This window comes from Saimiri boliviensis, chromosome 3 (assembly GCF_048565385.1).
Source record: "Saimiri boliviensis isolate mSaiBol1 chromosome 3, mSaiBol1.pri, whole genome shotgun sequence".
Lineage (NCBI taxonomy): Eukaryota > Metazoa > Chordata > Mammalia > Primates > Cebidae > Saimiri > Saimiri boliviensis.
The window spans coordinates 60529742-60551768 of NC_133451.1; the positions used below are offsets into that span (position 1 = coordinate 60529742).

Genomic DNA, 22027 nt, shown 5'->3' on the forward strand with positions numbered 1-22027 from the left:
GTTGTTGCCATAAACCTAGCAATGGATGAGGAAATAAACATTTTCTTCCATGCAACTGACAGGAAACACCAAGAAATCACTTAAAATTTCAGGACATTTACTAGCAATGAATAGGGTTATCTCATCCTAAGAGTATAGGTACTGTAGACACATCCAGTCAAATGTTGAAAAACAAGCTTTGGCAGTATTAGGGTGAGCCACAATTTGCTAGCTTTCTTCCAGAACTAATAATTATAAATAGGAAAAAGCAAAATTCCTGAAGACAGGTAAGTAAAAGCAATGCAAATTGAGGCTCAGAATTTACAAAAAGACTCTAAAAACAATGAACAGTACTTCAGTGTTTTATAGGACAATATCACACAGTATAATAAACATTTAGTCTGAGATTTAGAGGAGAGAAGAGAGACAGGGACAGAAAAAATATTGAAGAGACAATACCTAAATTTCATTTTCCAATATTGAGGAAAATATTGACACACAGATTCCAGAAAATCAATGAACTCGAAGTTAGAAATACATAAAGATGATCACAGGTAAACCTATCAAAATAAAATTTCCAAAATAAAGATAGTGGAAAAACCATTCAAAAGTACTAGAGAAAAAAAAAAAGATATATCCAGTTGGATAACACAATTATATTCAGAAAAATATAAGGATGAGAGTAATGAGATACATTTAAAAGTTCTAAAATAAAAGAAATAATCTACAATTGTATATCCAATAAAATATATTAATATTTTCAGATTTAACAAAGGGTCAAGAAATGTGTCATCAGTAAACCTGTCTTACAAGGAACAGTAATGTAAGTTAATCATGCTAAAGAGAAATGTTATAATAAGGGCACTTGAACATAGTTGAATGATGAGGTTTGAATGAGGTACATTGATAAGGAAATGTAACATTTGCCTACATTTCTCAATTTGTTCAAAATACAATTGCTTGATTAGAGTAGATTTAATCAATTTGCATTGAAGTTTTTTTTTTTTTTTTTTTTTTTTTTTTTTTTAGGGTATGTAAAGTTAAATGTATACTAGCGAAACTTCCTTTGCAAAAATCATGAGAGAAATCTGACATAGAAAAATTATGACAGTGAAAGAAATGTGACCTAACTGACTCCACCTTGCTTCTAACCTCCAAGCTTCCCTTATTTATTTCTAGGCATAGGCAAATAGGAAGGAATTTTGTTTATAGTTTAAAACAATTGTAATAATAGCTGATTCCTGAAACTAACCTCCTCCTTACCCAGGAACCCAAATTGCTTTTGTAAAACTAAGAAATTAGCCACAAAGTTAAAATTAAAGTTCAAGGGTCATATATTCAGAAGTCACAAGATTTATAACATTCCCAGTTGCTCCTATGGACAACATTACCATTGTAAAACCTAAGAGTGGTGTTTGAGATATTTTCCAGTCTCTGCATTCTGATAGAAGAACTGGTACCACCCAAACCCATACCAAGAAAATGGCTTATGTGGGCATGTGGTCCCCACCCAAGAACTGACTCAGTGCAAGAAGACAGCCTTACTGCTTATAATTTCATTCCCAGTTCAACCAATCAGCATTTCCCATTCTCTAACTCCTTGTTTGCCAGACTATCATTGAAAACTCCTTTTCCTGAAGGGTTCTGAGCACTGAGAAGGAATCTGGAGCTAGATAAAAAAGACTAACAACCTGAATAAAGAAATTCTCACTTACCCGAATGATGGTATAGACACATAGTCTTGACTATTTTTAGTATTTCATTCTGTGCTTCTTGTCATGTTTAATTTTAATCATGAAAATAGAACTCAAGTTTCACATCTAAACTTGTGAAACTGAAGAAAAAGAAAAAAGACAGCCATAGAGAGCTGATGAGAAAAGAAATTGGGTCCTTGGCAGGAGCAGGAACTCAGAATAACAATATCTGTATTAATTAGAGGACTTTGGAAATTCAAGAAACTTTGAAAAGGTCATTGAACTTCCAACTCCTCAATGACCTAAAAATAGAAATCCCATTTGACCCAGCAATCCCATTACTGGGTATATATCCAAAGGATTATAAATCATTCTACTATAAGGACATATGCACAGGAATGTTCATTGCAGCACTGTTTACAATAGCAAAGACATGGAACCAACCCAAATGCCCATCAATGAGAGACTGGATAGGGAAAATGTGGTACATATACACCATGGAATATTACACAGCCATCAAAAACTATGAGTTCACGTCCTTTGTAGGGACATGGATGAACCGAGAAACCATCATTCTCAGCAAACTGACACAAGAGCAGAAAATCAAACACCACATGTTCTCACTCATAGGCGGGTGTTGAACAATGAGAACACATGGACACAGGGAGGGGAGCACTACACACTGGGGTCCGTTGGGGGGAAATGGGGGAGGGACGGGGAGGTGGGGAGGTGGGAAGAGACAGCATGGGGAGAAATGACAGATACAGGTGAGGGAAAGGAAGGCAGCAAACCACACTGCCATGTGTGTACCTATGCAACAATCTTGCATGTTCTTCACATGTACCCCCAAACCTAAAATGCAATAAAAAAAAAAGTGAAGAAAAAAAAAGAAAGTAGATCGGTGGCTGTATCTTATTTTTTTTTTTAATTTTTAAAATAATGGTAACATTGGCTTGATCACGTTTTATTGACTGATACATTATATGTCATAAATTAACCAATTACTGTTAATTTTCTTCAATTTAACAGATATTTAGATTTAGTAATATCTTCTACTCTTTCATTAATTCAGGCATTTACCATTTTGTGAGAGGTCGGTACAGGTAAATGTTGTAGAGAACTAAATCAAACAGAATTCTTCCAATAATAGACATACTTTATTGTATAGAATATTCCATAATCATAATGAATGATAATACAGACAAAAATAACTCAGAGACATGAAGAGGGACAGATAAAATGTTATGGGTATTTATAGGAGAGAGAGGTCACTTTGAGGAGATCTTGATAGAAAACATAAATTTTCCATGGGGCCCTACATTATAGGAGTAATTTAAGCACATGGGAATAGGGTGATGACCTATAGAAATATATTCTAATTTGAGGAAGGAGGTACAAAAGAAGTGATACAGAAAAATACTGGGTGAAAATGGAGAATGCCAACATTTTGTGGGTGGGGATTGGGGGAACTTCTAGAACTCTTCTTCAGCAACATAAATACTTTAACTGTGTGTTGAATATTTTGTGTAAGAATATTTAAGATACCTTTGTGTCAGAATATTTTATGTAAGAATATTTAAGATACCTTTGCCAAAGCCCTTAAAGAACAGGCTTAAATTAGGGGTATGGCTGAAGAAATGGCTTGTGGGGTGGTTACATGTAGGGACTATTCCAGAAATAGAATGTACAGAACAAGATAATACATGGCTTTCTCATTCACAGTTAATGTCACCAACACTGGCACAATTGTTGAAGGTGAATCATAGGAATCATTTTAGATTTGCCCTTTCCTCTGTCTCCCATAATTAATCCCATTAAATAGATTCTAAATTTCTCTACTCCTCTCTATTTTCCACAGTACCATCTAGGCCTCTCTCATGGATAATGACAATAGCCTCCTAATCCTTACCAGCTTAAAAATAAAACCTAGCTGAAGTTACATAATTCTCCATTGTAAATATATCCACGAAGTGCCATTATACTAACAATAAAATTAGAATTTCTAACTATGGAGTACAAAGCCCAACATGATCTGGTTCATGTGATTCTATAATTCCTTTCATGTGCTCACTTATTATATTCTACCTATATGGGTGCTTTTTCTATTCTAGCACATCTCAAGCCTTTCCCCTCTTCTGGGACTTTGCATTTGTCTTTTTGGATGAATCGTAGCTCTTTTTTAGCTTTGTTGCATAGCAGGCTCTGACTCACACTTCAGTTGTTAATTTAAATGTTACTTGTTTAGAGTCATTCTCCCTGATAGTTTACCTAAAGTACCCCCTTATCTTAATCAATTCTGGTTGCTATATCAAAATACCACAAACTGTGTGGCTTAAACAATAGACATGTATTTCTTTCAGTTTTGGATGCTGTGAAGTCTAAGCTCTAAGTGTCAGCAGAGTTGGTTCTTGGTGAGGGCCTGTTTCCTGGCTTCTAGGTAGCCACCTTCTTACTGTGTGCTCAACATGGCCTCTCCTCAATGTGTGCATCTGGAGAGACAGATAAATTTCTCTCTCTTCCTCATTTGATTTATTTTATCACTAACCAGTTTCCAAAGACCCCACCTCCTAATACTATTGCAATAGGGTTAGAACTTCAACCGATGAACTTTGGAGAAGGGTGGGGGTGCACACAACCCTCCATAATACGTACATACATACATATGGAGTGGTCTATGACACCACTCCATATGTATGTTGTACGTATTTTGTTCTCTATCATATCCAATTGAGAATTATTTTATGGCAATTATCACAATTATCTCTTCCATATCACTGTTTTATTCTTGGTAATGTAGCAATCTGAAACTGTCTTGTTCATGTATTTGCTGACTTGCTTATTTTTCTACTAAAATACAGCTCCCATGTTTTGTCCTTATTTATATCCATGGACCTAGAAAATTGTATGGCACATAGGAATTGCTCATTAATTAATTTTTGCATTAGTAAATACACTATTCTAATGAACAGGGAAAGTTACTAAAAACTACTCTAACATGACCTGTGTGGGTTACTAGGATAATCTGTAATGAAACTGAAAAAAATGTTGATAAAAGTTTCATTAGGTAGGGAAAATAGCAAGCTAAATTTGAGGAGTACAAATTAACATAACTGATTTTACCACGTAAGTTTTGGAAGTAAAAAGCAGTGTGGAGATATAAAGGTACATAAAGCATGTTGCTGTTCCTAGTAGTTCCCACTTAGTCCCTCATAGCTGGAAATATATTGGTCAGTTGTCTGATGCACTGGGTCCTAGATGCTCAGAAGACCCTAATCAAGAGTGATCTCATGGGATATAAGGGAATTCAACTTTCAGGATTCAAGTGTGTACATCAGGGTCTAAGCAGAAAACAGATGGCCTACTCAAATAGGTTATGTAAGTAACCATACAAAAAATGTGGACATGGTTAACGAAAATTAATATGGGGTAGTAAAACACAGTGGGATCTGTCGCAATGCATAAGTCTGCAAGGCTAACTGGAGGGAGTAGTTGCCCAAATGCACTTACCTGCTCTTCAGCAGATAAAAAACTCTCAAAATAACCCCCTACATTTTAGCTCTGCTATCACTGGTAAGTAGCTGATACTGCTCATTGGCCAACCCCACCAGAAGCCAAAGGGCAAAAGAACCTGTGGCTTTATTCTATAAAATTCTACCTCCTTAAAGAGACAAAAGAGTTACATAGCAAAAAGTTCTATTATTTTAACCTAATAAATATTCATATAAACTAGAAAATAGGTCTGGTACATAGAAAGTCCTCACTAAGCATTTTTAAAAAATGAGTAGATGTCCCTCCCGTAACCCCTCATGCCATAACAGACCCCAGTATATCCCTGTGCCCATGTGTTCTCATTGTTCAACACTCGCCTGTAAGTGAGAACATGCAGTGTTTGGTTTTCTGTTCTTGTGTCAGTTTGCTGAGAATGAGGGTTTCCAGATTTATCCATATCCCTACAAAGGACATGAACTCATCCATTTTTACGGCTGTGTAGTATTCCATGGTGTATATGTGCCACATTTTCTTTATCCAGTCTATCATTGATGGGCATTTGGGTTGGTTCCAAGTCCTTGCTATTGTAAACTGTGCCACAGTGAACATATGTATGCATGTGTCTTTATACCAGAACAATTTATAATCCTTTGGGTATATGCCCAGTAATGGGATTGCTGGGTCAAATGGAATTTCTATTTCTGGGTCAAATGGAATTTCTATTTCTGGATCCTTGAGGAATCACCACACTGTTTTCCATAATGGTTGAACTAATTTACACTCCCACCAACAGTATAAAAGTGTTTCTGTTTCTTAACATCCTCTCCAACACTGGGAGAAATGCCTGATGTAGGTGACAGGGGGATGAAAGCAGCAAACCACCATAATGTGTGTACCTGTGCAACAATCCTGCAAGATCTACACATGTACCCCAGAACTTTAAGTACAATAAAAATAAAATTAAAAAATGAAACAATGAGTATGTGAATGATTGCAAATAAGATCTAATCAAACATGGGAAAGTTATTGAAAGCTATTACAAGATATTCTGTCAGAGTGCCCAGAAGAATGCTGATATCTGAGAGTATATCTTAGCATATCTGAAAAGTGGAAATCTTCTAGAACAATTTCTTTTTCATTACCTGTAACTATTTCAGTAATGCATTTTTGCAGTTACCAGTTGCAGAATGCCTGCTATGTGCAAAGCATTATTCTAAATCCTTTACAACTCAGTGAGGCAGAAATATGAAGTAAAAATATTCTTTGTTCAAGGTTGCACAAATGCCAAGTGTTGGACTGTGACTAGAACTCACATCATTCCAATTTCAAAGTTAGTGCTTTTCACCATGGCATATTGCCTCCTTTTACTGTGAATCACCTATCTCTTTTCCCTTATAGCAATTATTTCCCAAATTACTCTATTATCACCATAACCCTTTTCTTCTATAAAATAAAAGATTTAAATGAGGCGATTTCTAAGATTTATGCCAATTAGGAGATTTGATGCATTTAGGTAAGTTAAAATTATTTGTATGATATTACAGTGTAAGAACATGACTAAAATTTTGGAGATGAGACACATAAAATAGTAAGGGAACACAAAAAAGGCAAATAATAATTACTCATTGATATAACCTAGATTTCTGAAAAAATATTTAGGAAGGAAACTCCAAAGGCTGACTCAGTAATATGTTTACTGCAGAAGAAAGGATTACATTACAGTATGGACAATGTGTTCTTTCAGTTTAAACTGATTTTTAACTGGATTATTTATCACATATGCAAATAAGCTACTTAATTAACAATGAAATAGATACCAAGTTTGAATCTCATTGAAGCCTGTCCTTTTATTATATTGATATCCTGAGTTGTGTTAATGTGATACTACAGGATCTAAGAGATTCATGGATCAAACAGTGGTTTAAGAGTTTATAAAATGTAGGAATATTTCAATATTTTCTCATGCACATTAATGTGAGTAAAAAGAAAAGAAATACTGTCTTTTTCTATACTCACACGACACTTATGACACAAAATTGTATGGGGTTTTAACTGCACCAACCAATTATCCAACTCTCAGACATCAGCTGGGTGTCCTACAATTCAATGATGACACTAAATACCTAGAGTTCATGCAGACCCTGCAGGTTAAATGCTCAGTCCCTCAAGACCACCCCCACTTCAGGTGCCAATCGACAAGTAATATGTTCCCAAATCAGCCACACTTCTGTCTGACTTGGCTACAACTTGAGAGTTCCTTTGACACCCCTTCTCAGGTTTAATAGTTTGTGAGCTATGATGGCTCACATAGTTAAGGAAAATACTTACATTAGTGATTTATTATTAAAGATAAGACAAGAGGTATAGATGACTCCAGATGAGGAAATGCAGAGGGCAAGATCCAGAAGGGTCCTAAGCATGGGAGCTCTGTCCCTGTGGAAGTGCAGCAAGCTCCTGGCACAAGGATATGTTCACCAACGTAGATGCTCTCAAGTCCCAATATTCTAGGGACTTTATGGAGTTTCTTCAATGTAGGCATAACTGATTACTAACTCAATCTTTCCCCGCTGTCTTTCCCATGCAGGATGCTGGGGTATCGCTGAAAGTTTGAAGCTGCTAATTGTAGCTTGATCTTTCTGGTGGCCAACTCCCATCCTGAAGCTATCCACCTCATTAGAACAAAAAAATGCTGCAGTTACCCAGAAACTTTCAAAGTAGTTAGGAGCTCTTTGCCAGGCACTTCTATACCCATATCACCTAGGAAATTGCAAGAGTGGTAGGAGCTCTGTGTCAAGAAAAAGGGACAGAAAGCACATATAAATTTGCTATTATGTCACAGTGAGTCATGAAAAATTTCAGAATTGATCCAAAAATAAGACAGGCCTGTGTTTAAATGTGGGCTTTGCAGCTTTTAAGCCAGTAATGCAGGACATTTTACTAAATACCATGAGGACACTTTATTCGGTTTTTGTGAGGATAAGGATATAAAGGTTATGTCATACTTAATTCAGTGATTTGGCTACATAATACACTCCATAAATGGTGACTAAATTATGATTAATAATAAAATGTGAATATCATAAACATTATAATATATACATTCTTATTATTCAGTATAAAGTCTTACAATGAAAGTTCGTTTCCATTTGTTCTGAATTCAGCTAAGCCACTGAGTGACATCACATATTGGGGGCTATCATTTACTCAAATATGATTCAATCATTACTCCAGTGCTTTTTAAAAATTTGTTAACTAGCATCCTCTTTCACAGATAAACACAAAGAAACCAACCAATAACTCTAGAGTTAACAAAATGTCTAAGTAAAACTCTCTAAGTTCTCCTTCCAATACATGTAGCATTAGAAGCCAAAAGAGATAGGTAGAGCTCTGTATATGTACTTATTAGTCAGGATTCTCCAGAGAAAGAGAACCACTAAAATGAATACATATCTATTTTCTTCTTTATAACAGGAAACTTATTGTAAGAAATTAGCTGAGGCTGAGAAAGCCTAAGATTTGCTGTCTGCAAGCTGGAGACCCAACAAAGCTGGTGGTGTAAGTCAGAGTCCAAAGGCTTGAGAACCAAGGGGCTGATGGTTTAAATCCCAGTCGAAGGGTAGGAAAAGATGAGATGTTCGGTAAGAAAAAAAAGAAAAAAAGTGGGGAGAATTCTCCTTTGTTTGACTTTTGTTCTATTCATTCCTTCAACAGATTATATGATTCCCACCCATACTGCAGAGAGCAATCTATGGAGACTACTGAGTTGATTACTAATGTCTTGCAGAAACACACTCACACATATACTCAGAAATAGTGTTTAAACAGATATTTGGGCATCCCCTGACCCAATCAAGTTTATACGTAAAATTAGTTATCAGAGTATGGTATAAAAATTCAAAGTGCATCTCAGTAGACAATGAAATAAAAAAAAGGAGCAGCAAGGTAAATATATAATATTCATAACCAGAGGGAGAATGCAAGATGCAGAGAATAAGGAACTGCCAACATTTGTAAAAAGTGATTTAACAAATATGTGTGTACTATAAACATGGAAAATGATTTAAAATTTATTATGAAATAATATATACTTGTTGAAAATATTTAATTCTTACATATATAAAGCAGAAGGGAGAGGAAAACCCTACTCCCCCAAATCTCATTTTGTGTGTGTGTGTATATGTGTGTATGTGTGTGTGTGTGTGTGTGTGTGTGTGTGTGTGTGTATGTCTATGAAATAAAGTCCAGTCTTGTTTTGGATACTTTGAAACATTTTCATAATTCCAAAGATTATTTTTATGTGTTGCCTGAGTATAATGTAGACCTCTCCAGATTGTAGCAGGGAAAGTAATTTTCCTGCTATGAATACCAGTGGAGGCTATAATGTATTTGTGTGGGGCTAAAAATGTTGTCACTCACATAAAATTAAAACATGCTTCATATATAATCCTCTTAATGCTGTGTTAAATACTGTTGATGTCAGTCATATGCCACTCTCTAGGGTGACACCCAGTGAGCCATACCCTGCATAATCTACCCTTGCAAGCTACGGAACATTTAACTTGTTTCTAGTCAACAGAATATGACAAAGGTGATGGAATAATCACTCCTATGATTTTATTACACTTTATAAGACTGTATCCTAATAGACTAGATAGAGCTTCTTCTGTTGGCTTTGAAAAGTCAAGCTACTATGGTCTGAAAAGGCCTATCAGAGAGTCATTTAGTAAGAGCTGCAAGTGGCTTTTAAAAGTTGAGAGTTGTCCAGAAATGACAGTCAGCAAGAAAACAGGGACCTCAGCCTACTTCTAAAAGAAACTGAATTTTGCCATGGCCACATGAATTTGGACAAAGATCCTGAAATTCAGAAAAAAATGGAGGCTGGCCAAATTTTGATTGATTGCAGCCCTCTGAGATTCTGAGCAAAGGACCCATCTAAGCCGCACCTGGAATCCAGCCTAAGAAAACTGTAAGATAATAAATGTATGTTATTGGAAGCTGCTGTGGTGTGAATTTTACAGATGACCTCAGCAAATGTCTGACTACAAGTACCGGCTGGATAACTGGACACACCTGCTATTCAACAACAGCTTAGTCAGCGGTGGAGTCCACATCATAGAGGTACTTTTCCTTGCTCCTCCGCTTAGGTGTTCACAGGTGGTGATGGTGAGAATAGTGGGAGTAACAGAGAGAATTCAAGTCAGTAACATAATGCACCTACACCAATTTCACTTGCAGGCTCTGCGGTTCTGTCTCACCAAACTCTTGTATGGTGGTGATTTTCTCCCAGAATCTCAAGTGAATGCACTTCCTGTTTAGCTTGGAGGCTCTTTAATAAATTCCATGGGTCCATGTAAGTCTGGTGACATTAGAAAACAAAGATCAAGATCTTTTCCAAAGGATGCCGAGCTTTTAACAAATGAAGACAATGAGTTGTTTATTAGTCATTTATAATTACAAGTTGTTTTGAGATACTGTTTATATTATAAATTACATAAATTAATATATAAAATTTATTTACTTTTATAATGTTGTCATCAGTTTAGGTTCCTTTCAGTTAATCTCTCTCTGACATTCCTAACAGTTTGACTAAAATTTTAATGTACATGCAAATAATGTATACATCTTTTACAAGAAAATGGGAAAATGCTATACATACTTGCCAGTAATAAATAGAATGTAGCGTATTTCAAGGTTAATATAAGTAATACATATTGTATTTTGGCTACAATATAACCCATAGTGAGTATTAGTACACCCAACACACACACACACACACACACACACACACACACACACACAATTTAGTTTTATCTAAGTTTTGTTACGTATGTTTTCTTCTGAAATACAGTCTAGTTATAAAATTAATACATTAAGTGAAAAATAATGTACACTTTCAAAATTCAAGTAATATACAAGAATAAGGAGTAAAGATACCCTTCCATTAGAGAGCAATAATATGAGATGTTTTATGCTCTTTTAGTTAAGTATTGTTTGATCCAGAAGTTGTTAGCTTTCCATTGCCTTCATTTAACAGATAATCCTTTGTAATTATAATTTCTCTGTGCAGACCTCCTTGTACAAATTTAATTTATCCCCTTCCTTTCAATATTTATACTTTTCCTTAGCTTGTTTTGAAATATTATTTAAGAAGCTTTTGATAAATAACTTTATACCAACTGCTAGCAATATCTGAATAGTAATTTTAGCCTCAACTGGTTTTTGTATTGACTTGAAGGGAGGCATATGACTCTGGCTTAATCACAATCCATTGTCTATTAGGAACAACTGTCAGGATTGGCCAGTGTTTGAATTCCAATAAGGAAGTATGATATAGTAACTATTTTATATTTCTAGAATGTACTTGTGCATAATCCTAGTATATTTCTGGGAAGGTAATAAAAGGCCCACATTGCTTTCCAGTTTACCTTAGATGAAAATTGTAACTCTGTCACAACTGTCTGAAAATTTCTCTCTGCCAGTCATTGCTCCTTTTACTGGGGTGGGGGGTGGAATTTACTAAGCATCAGAAAGAAACCTAATCTCTATACCTTCTCCAAAATTTCAATTGTAATTAATTGTTTGAATCAATAGCTATACAAAACAAACAAACAAACAAACTCCTAAGAGACCTCATGAAATAAAAACAGAAATCGGTCTCAAAGTACTGCTAGGTGAGGAGCCTAATTTGTGTACTATAGCTGTGGAATGTAGATAAAGAATTGTGATGGCTTTGCAATGTGTCAACCTAGTTTCCCAGAATTTCTGGGAAATTAATATTTCTCAGAATATCATCTATTGAATGTTTTCATTAAAGTAAGCAGCAAGGGATATTCTTGGAATATTTGAAAGGCGGAAGAGAAACAGTGGTCATTTTGTAGTTCACAGACTTATTGCAGATCTGCTGACTCACCTCTGCTGTTAAGCAGCAGCTGGGCTTGCAATTGTTCCACTTTTCCCTGGATCCTTCTGTTTCTGTGACAGATGTATATGTTTAGCTCTGTGACAAAGGGCTCCAGTTTCTGCAGTTTATCCTTATCACCAAAAACTAAGGAAACAAGAAACCACATAGAATTCAGTGTGTTTTTGTGGATTTCTAGTTTATGCTTGTAAGTTCCATCCCGCTCATAACCTTCTCTTTCTGACTGCCTCCCCTGTGGATTTCACGTTCCATCACTGGTATGGAGACTGTAGCCTTCAAGAGACAGCTTAATTGATTTTCATAATTGAGTTAGTGAAGTCCTGGTAATGGATCATCCATCTCTTTCTCTTTCTCTCTCCCTCTCTCTCTCTCTTATTCTTTCTCTCTCTCTCTCCCTGTCTCTCTCACTCTACCCCTCTTTCTCTCTCACACACACACTGTCTCTCTCTCTCTACCAGTTCTGCTTCCCCTTTTGAACCCTGGAAGATACAAGATAAAGACAATTACCAAGGAAAACCCTTTCAATAAGTATTTTATTTTAATGAAGGAGAGTAAAGAAATTAGATGATGTCTAAGATAATATTTAGTCAAATAATGATTATAACAAATAGGGTATCCTTAATTCTTTCTGTTTTCAGAAGAGATAGAGAAAGAGAGAGAGAAGAGAGAGAGAGAGAGAGAGAGAGAGAGAGAGAGAGAGAAGGAATTAATTCCGGAAGCAAAGCTTAGATAAGGTAAAAAGGGACGAGATCTGTAGAATAAGTAAAAAGGTCAGCCATTAATAGAAGTATGGAATATCATCAATACAAAGTTATCCATGGGAAAAAAAAAGTTAGAAAGTATAGGCACAAATTCAGATGTGTTAATAGATTTCAGGGAAGGTAAGGGAGTTTGATTTTGATTGTTTGTTTGTTTGTTTGTTTTTCTTAGTAAGATATGAAGCAAGGTTTTCATTTGAGAAAAGGAAGGAGGAGATGGTCAGTAAATTTTGAGGAGAAAAAAAGAGGCGTGGGGAATACCTTTTGGAAAAGAGACAAAGCAAACATACTGGAGAAGTGTTCTAGTAATGCTAACCAGCATTATGGAGTCTTTAATATTAAAATACCATAAATTAGCATTGAGCATTGCCAACATGATTGTGGGCTGTTCACCAACAGTATTCAGCTACATAAGACAAGCACAAAGTAAACAGAGAGATGGGATTATGTAGAGTGTGACTTTCCAAGGTGTGTAGAGTAGACAATCATAAAGATGGATCATGAATTCAAACTGATCAAATAGAAATAGGTGGAAATGAGTAGACTGATTTATAGAGAGAAAATGGTAAAGTTAATAGTTGGGAGTGAACTGGTGGCTGTGACGTGATTAAATTATTGAGTAGATTCATTCAAACAGGTGGACTGGACTAGGTGAACAGGTAATTACATATTCCAGTAGAAAAATTTGCAACAGGCTCTCCAAAAAGGTGGTTGCTGAAGTACCATGGTTCTGAGATCAATTTGCCCTTGAAATCTCTTCTCTTTAAAACAAGTAAAAATTTATTTTGGATTTGCATACATATTTTTCTTTTACACTTCAAATCTCTATGAATTATTTTCTGGAAAACAATAGGTTTTGAAATATTTGCAATTGTTTCAGTTAGTGTTGACTGGGTGATTTTCTTTTTTCTTTTCTTTTTTTGAAATGGAGTCTCACTCTGTCACCCAAGTGGGAGTGCAGTTGTACCATCTCGACTTGCTGCAACCTCTGCCTCCTGGGTTCAAGTGATTCTCCTGTTGCAGCATCCTGAGTCGCTGGAATTACAGATGCACACCACCACACTTGGCTAGTTTTTCTTATTTTTTGTAGGGATGGGGTTTTGCCATGTTGGCTAGGCTTATCTCAAGCTCCTGACTTCAAGTGATCCGTCAGCCTCAGTCTTTCAAAGTGCTAGAATTACAGGCATGAGCCAACTTGCCAGGACTTCACTGAGAGATTTTATACCTATCCTTCATTTTTTTTTTTTCATTTCTTCATTTAATCATTCCTCCTTTCCTTCCTTTCTTTCCCATTTTTCAATAATTCTCCAAACATTTAATGAGCATTTATTATGCACTGAGTAATATACTTGTCACCGCTATTACAACAATACATTTTTAGTTCTAGTAAAATAAACAGGTGACAAAAAGAAAAGAATTGGGAATTTTAGTAAGTGGTACTGTGAATAAGCAAACCATTCAGCAGATGAGGTGACAGAAGATAGCATTTAAATAAGGGTGTTAGAGAAGCCTTCTCCAAAGAGATGATGCTTCAAGCTAGAACCCAAGGAATGGAAAGATATTTATACACGTAGCATGGGAATGTCTAGGAATTGGAATCAGCTTGGTGTGCTTAAGAATTTGACTGGGGCTTAGAGTGAGGCTGGCATAAGTGAGACTATAGAGATAGGAGGGTAAGTGTATTAGTCAATTTTCACTCTACTGATAAAGACATACCCAAGACTTACAAAACAAAGAGGTTTCATGGACTCTCCATTGCACATGGCTCAGGAGGCCACACAATGGAGGCAGAAGTTGAAAAGTATGTCTCACATGGCAGAAGACAAGAAAGAAAATTAGAGCCAAGTGAAAGGGAAAATCCTTTAGCAAGCCATCAGATATTGTGAGACTTAGTCACTACCATGAAAATAGTATGGGAAAAACTGCCCCATGATTCAGTTATCTCCCACTGGGTCCCTCTCTCAACACATGAAAATTTTGGTAGCTACAAGTCAAGATGGGATTTGGGTGAGGACACAATCAAACCATATCATTCTGTCCCTAGCCCCTCCCAAATCTCATGTCCTTACATTTCAAAACCAATCATGCCTTCCCAACAGTATCACAAAATCTTAAGTCATTTCAGCATTAACTCTAAAGTCAACAGTCCGAAGTCTCATTCAGGACAAGTTAAGTCTCTTACACCTATGAGCCTGTAAATAGTAAATCAAAAGCAAGTCAGTTACTTTCTAGATACAATGAAGGTATCTAGGATCTAGGAAGTATCTACAATGGAGACAGGCACTGGGTAAAGACAGAGATTCCAAATGGGATAAATTGGCCAAAGCAATTGGCTAAGGCCCATACAAGTCGAATATCCAGTAGGGCCGTCAAATCTTAAAGCTCCAAAATGATCTTCTTTGACTCCACGTCCTATGCAGGTCATGATGATGCAAGAGGTGGATTCCCATGGTCTTGGGCAGCTTCATCCCTGTGGCTTTGTAGTGTATAGGCCCCCTCCAGGCTGCCTTCACAGGCTGGCATTGAATGTCTGTGGCTTTCCCAGGTGCACAGTGCATGCTGTTCGTGGATCTACCATTCTGGGGTCTGGAGGACGGTAGCTTTCTTTTCACATCTCCACTAGGCATGGCCCAGTGGGGACTTTGTGTAGGGATGCCCACCCCACATTTCCCATGCTCACTGCCATAGCAGAGGTTCTCGATGAGTGGCCCACCCCCACGGCAAACTTCTTCCTGGACATCCAGGCATTTCCATTCATCCTCTGAAACCTAGGCAGAGGATCCCAAACCTCAGTTCTTGATATCTGTGCACCTGCACTCTCAACAACACATGAAAACTGTCAGGGATTGGGGCTTGACCTTCCAAAGCCACAGTCTGAGCCTTGGCCCCTTTTATTCATGGCCTGAACAGCTAAGAGGCAGGGCACCAAGTCCATAGACTGCACTCAGCAGATGTATCCTGGATCCAGTCCACAAAAAAAAACACATTTTTTCCTGCTAGGCCTCTGGCCCTATGATGGGAGGGGTTGCCGCAAAGTTCTCTGACATGTTCTAGAGACATATTCCCCATTCCCTTGGAGATTAATATTCAGCTCCTCTTTACTAATGCAAACTTCTGCAGCTGGCATGAATTTCTCCTAAGAAAATGGAATTTTCTTTTCTATAACACTGTCAGGCTACAAATTTTCTGAACTTTTATGCTGATTCCCTTTTAACACTGTATGTCTTTAATAGCACTTAAGTCACCTCTTGAATGCTTTGCTCCTTAGAAATTTCTTCCACCAGATACAATAAATCATCTCTCTCAAGTTCAAAGTTCTACAAGTATCTAGAGCAGGGGCAAAATGCTGCCAATGTCTTTGCTAAAATGTAGTAGTCATCTTTACTCCAGTTCAAAACAATTTCCTCATCTACATCTGAGGCAACCTTAGCCTAGATTGCATTGTCCATATTACCATCAGCATTTTGGTCAAAGCCATTCAATAAATCTCTAGGGAGTACCAAACTTTCCCACATTTTCCTTTCTTCTGAGTTCTCCAAACTGTTCCAACCTCTGCCTGTTACCCAGTTCCAAAGCTTCCACATTTTAGAGTATCTTTTCAGCAATGCCCCACTCTACTGGTATCAATTTACTGGATTAGTTCATTTTCATGTCGCTAATGAGGACATCCAAGACTGGGCAATTTATAAAACCCAGAGGTTTAGTGGTCTCACAGTTCCATGTGGCTGGGGAAGCCTTACAGTCATGGCAGAAGATGAAAGGCATGCCTCACAGGGAGGCAGACAAGAGAAAAGAATGAGAGCCAACTGAAAGGGGACACCCCTTATTAAACCATCAGATCTTGTGAGACTTCACCACTAGCAGGACCAGTGGTTAAGTCTGACCCCATGATTCAATTATCTCCCACCAGGGCCTTCTCACAACACATACAAATTATGTAGCTACAATTCAAGGTAAGATTTGGGTGGGGACACAGCCAAACCATATCACTAAGATTACACAGGGCCTTATTAAAAAGTTTGGATCTTTTTTCATTGGCTATTACTTTCAGGAGTTCCCTAAAACACTATTGTATATGGTCCACAGCTAACATTGACATAAAGGCTTCCATATTACAAAAATGTAACTGTTTGCTTAATTACCTATAATATTATGAATGTTAAAGTGTTTGTGTATATACATAATACAAACAAATGTACATGTGTGTTTATATGTGTATTTATTGTATTTTTAATTGATAAAATATACTACAGTAATTACATGGCTATAATTATTAGGAGTAAGCTTTTCTATTTTACAAAGAAAGAAAAATTGTTCATCACATTTAAATATGCTCAGTAAGTGTTAACCTAGTACTTTGGATGTTTTTACACTATTTAATAATTATTACTACTTAGGAAATATCAGAATGGTCAGTGTTTTAAAAGCAATGCTTTAGAATAAAAGGGCTTTTGACACCATTATGTGACTGATCAACTGGCTTTTAAAAAAACTGTAACAACGGTCTATTTCTATTTTTTTATATGGGGCAATGAGAAGTTCTCATTTGGTATAATTGTCAATTATATTAAATTATTTGCTGAGAGATCATGATTGTTATCATAATTATCACCATCATTATCATAAAAAGTTTCCAAAAAATAGTTTACAGTAGTAGACTCTATTAAACCTAAGAGAATTGAGGCTAAATGGAGTCTTCGTGTTAAAGAAATTTTACTTCCTCTCATATCTTAATATTGGTGCCTGAGGTTTGCATAAACATGCCTATTTTAGGAAATCACATCTACTAATGTAAGGTTGAGTGGGTTAGGTGAAAGGAAAAAGGCTTTAAGACTCTAGGAAGGAATCTTCAGTATCCTATTTGATAAACTGCTTTTTATCATAGAAATAACACCTTCAAACATTAAATAATACTTTATGTATCTGAAAAAAGATCTGTGAGGTAATTTAATTTTAGCTAGTCTAAATGATAAAAACTGAAGATTTAACCAGACTGTTGTTATATACTCTTAGTTTCTATAAAGTAACTCATAAACAAGTAATGTAATCACTAATTCCTGACCATCCTGCGTTGAAATGGAAAGAAGCAAACTCAACCTTTTTTTAATGGAATTGAGTAAAAAAAAAAAAAAAGGGTAATAGAATTATACCTATATTCAATAGTTATTTACCATTCTATTGAGATGATAGATACTTCGGTATTAACTGATTTTTCTTTAATTAAGTGATAACATTGAATTGAGAAACATGGTCCTTGAAACTAGCTTTCTGATTGCCTTTCTAACTATGATGCTTTTCAAAGTCCTGTTATATATTTTACCCAATGTAGAATAAATAAATCTGACAGTCTAGTTAAAAGAATAGCAATATCTGGAATAATGTAATTTTTGCTACTTAATTTTTGTGCTAATTAAGTGTCTAGAAAGCCCAAAGTCTGATTATTTCAAAAAATTAAGGAATATCAAAGGTGAAATATATACTGATGACATGAATTAATTGAATGAACTTGCTGTTTCCTCATCAAGACAAAATATAGAACGCTTAAGGTATGACTTTTTGTTTTTTACCTACATGCTATTCTTTTCATTTTACTATATCATAATTTATATATTCTTGGACCTTTATCAAGGAAGAAATATAGAGCAGATATGCTGCAATGCACACCTCCTGGTTGAACAAGTGTAATACCTTTTGCTCCCATCTACCATTACCAAATATCCACAGATCCATTTGTGAGTTACATTGCTTCATACAAGACTTTCTTTGAAATGGTGCATAGCCATAAAATTATCCATAGAAAAATATTTATATCAAAATCCTTTGAAATATAAAGTTTATTGTTATAATATTTTATATTTAGCTAATATTTACTACAATAATAATGTTGAATAACAAACAATCACAAAATCCCAAAGGCAGACAGTCATCTATTGCAGGTCACAGAATTGGCTGCATAGCTCTTGGCTCACACATATGCCATGGGGTATCAGCAGAGTGACTGCTGATTTAGCATGATCTCAGCATGGATAATTTGTAGCACTTGGATCAGCCACGTTTATACCTCTGGAATGGAAGCCTAGGCCTGTTCTCACATTAATTGCAAAATAAGAGAAATAAGAGGACAAGCTCAATCAGGCAAGTGTTTTTCAAACCTGTTTTTTAATCTCATTTACTAGCTTCCATTGACCAAATCACATCAGATGGCTGGGCCTAGAATTGGAGTTGAGGGCTCTGTGTGGTAGATGCTACCGTGTGATATTTAGATCCTTCTTTAGGAGTGAAGGACCAGTTATCCCAGTTGCTCTGAGTTCTGCTGGTGGGAAGCTCTCAAGTGTTAGCCTGGTTTAATAATTGCCTCAGCAAAAGAGAGCCACCTCAAGAAGATTATGCCTTCTTGGGGCAACTAGTGTTTAATGACTGATTTACACAGGAGTATTAAAACCTGACACTTTAACCCCAATAGGAAACAGTGCCCTCAACTCCAACTTTGAAAATAGTCATAGTTAGAAAGGCAGTCAGAAAGCTAGTTTCAAGGACCATGTTTCTCAATTCAATGTTATCACTTAATTAAAGAAAAATCAGTCAATGTCAAATTATGTATCATCTCAATAGAATAGTAAATAACTATTGGATATATGTATAATTCTATTACCCTCTTTTTTCACTATGATCTCACCTAACTAAATGGCCAAGACCCTTGGGTCCCTGGAGATTCACTGAAAGTCACTGACATAAAGCAGATTCATTAATATGAGAAAAAGCATACACATTTTATTAATATTTTATACAAAGCAGCCTTCAAAATAAAGACCAGAAGATGCAGGGGAAATTGTTCATTTTTATGCTTGTTTGCAACAAAATTTGGATAGTCATGTAGAAATACGATTAGATTAAAATGATATTATCTACTTTTAATAGATAGATTAATTAACTAATAGATTTAGTGGGGAATCCCAGCAAAACCTGTCTGTCTAGATTTGTTTTGGCCTGTCTGAGCATGTATTCTTTCCTTCTGGGTGTGAGGCAGGGCCTCTCTGGAATAAGGGTCTTATGAACTATAATCAAACCAGGTAGGTAAGATAATTTCTTTATGGCCAGTTTTTACATAGACTATTCATAGGCTTTATGATTAGCTTTTGGGAAAAGAGAATCTGTTTTCTACGACCCACCTTGGAGAAGAGAGTTTCAAGTTTCTTTTGCTATCCTTGGAATCGAATGAAAATAAGAGATGGGAGGACAAGAGAAGGTCACAGAAAAAAAAAATGCTTCTCCAGCTGTTGCTGATGCCTTCTTTTTGGGATATTGCTTTCCAAGTTCCAATGCTAGTCATGTGCACATTGACCCTATTTCCAAAAAAGGTTACATTATGAGGCAATGGGAGTTAGGGCTTAGGACTTCCATATATACATTTTGGGGAAGATGAAATTGAACCCATAAAATGGACTATAAGTTTTTGTTTGTAAATCATTTTACTTCAGATAATTGAAGTCACTTTTACATCATAGCCTATATTTTAGCATTGTTGAATGCTTTATTGCTACTTGGTCCTGGGATCTTGTGTATGTGTAACATATATCCTTCACCTTTTCCATCTTTTTTTTTTTTCTTTTGAGTTTTCTTTCTTTCCTTTAGTATTCTGAAAATTTTCAATGACATGCACTGATCATGTACAGGTTCATTATTCTGTTAATAAAGGCTCTATATCAGCCCATTCAATTGGCATATCAGTTGAGGTTCAAGAAGATAAAGAGAACCTGTATGAAAGAGATATATGTGTGTATCCACACACATATTCAAATTCTTACATATACATATAAAGAGATTTCTATGATTCAATGGCCTGGATAGTTAAGTTCAAAATCCATAGTAAAGATAGGAACAAAAGATTATGCGCTCATCTACCCATGGAATTACTTCTCTCTCTTGCTGATTCAATCAGGTCCACCCAGATAACCTAATACTGTAATCTTTTTTACTTAAAGTCAACTGATTAGGGGCTTTACTGGCAACTCTGAAATACTGTCATAGCAATAGATACCTAAGTAGTGTTTTATTGAATAGCTGAGACTAACTCTACCCAAGTCAATCTGAATATCAAACATGCCATCAAAATTAATAAACAAAATTATCTTCATTTTCAGTAATTTTTCTGGAAATATTTATACTCTATACTTATCCCCAATCTTTCTTTTTCTTTTTTCTCTTTCTTTCTTTCTTTCTTTCTTTCTTTCTTTCTTTCTTTCTTTCTTTCTTTCTTTCTTTCTTTCTTTCTTTCTTCTTTCTTTCTTTCTTTTTGGAAATACTGCAATATCAAATCAATCCGTGGAGGTATGGAGTAAATGGAGCAACTTTCTAGGCCATCTCCTAGTTTCAAAAGTCCATTTAATATGTGGTCTCAGACAAGCAATGTATCACATATTAAAATGACAAGAATAGATACTACAGTTGATCTTAACCAAAAGGCCAAGAAGTGATCTTCAACATTTCTTTTTCCTTTTTTTTTTTGCATAGACAAATAATCTTTCTTTATCCTATTTTTTCATATCACAATTCATTATTTTAACATCATTTATAATTATTATCCAAATCTATGAAGCCATTTTTCACCCATGATCATAGGCATGGACTTCCTAGATGTTTCAAAGAATTTCCCATCCTATTCGGTAGCACACAGATTCAAGCAGGCATTAACAGATGCATTATGCAAGAATATGTTAGTCATCTTGATCTTTCTGATTATTATTATTTTTAAATTTATTTATTTTACTTTAGGTGCATACTATATCTGGCATTTCTCTCCATGTTATTCTTCCCTCCATCCCCCTCCCCAGCCCACACTGTCTCTCCCCTACCCCCCAAACTGCCCCCAGTGTGTGATGTTCTTCTCCCTGAATCCATGTGTATGCATTGTTCAACACCCACCTATGAGTGAGCGCATATGGTGTTTGGCTTTCTGTTCTCGTGTCAGTTTGCTGAGAATGATAGTTTCCAGATTCATCCAAGTCCCTACAAAGGACACAAACTCATCTTTTTTTTTTTTTTTTTTTTTTTTTTTTTTTTTTGTTGTTGTTTTATGACTGCATAGTATTCCAGGGTGTATATGTACCACATTTCTTTGTCCAGTCTATCATTGATGGGCATTTGGGTTGGTTCCAGGTCTTTGCTATTGTACACAGGGCTGCAATGAA

At 35.9% G+C, this 22027-nt stretch overlaps 1 non-coding gene across 1 annotated transcript; it reads right to left on the minus strand.

The window, feature by feature from the left end:
- Positions 1 to 21116: 21116 nt before the first annotated feature.
- Positions 21117 to 21314, minus strand: LOC120363874 (U2 spliceosomal RNA). Its single transcript, XR_005579297.1, has one exon. It is a non-coding gene; the product is annotated as a U2 spliceosomal RNA (small nuclear RNA).
- Positions 21315 to 22027: the final 713 nt, after the last annotated feature.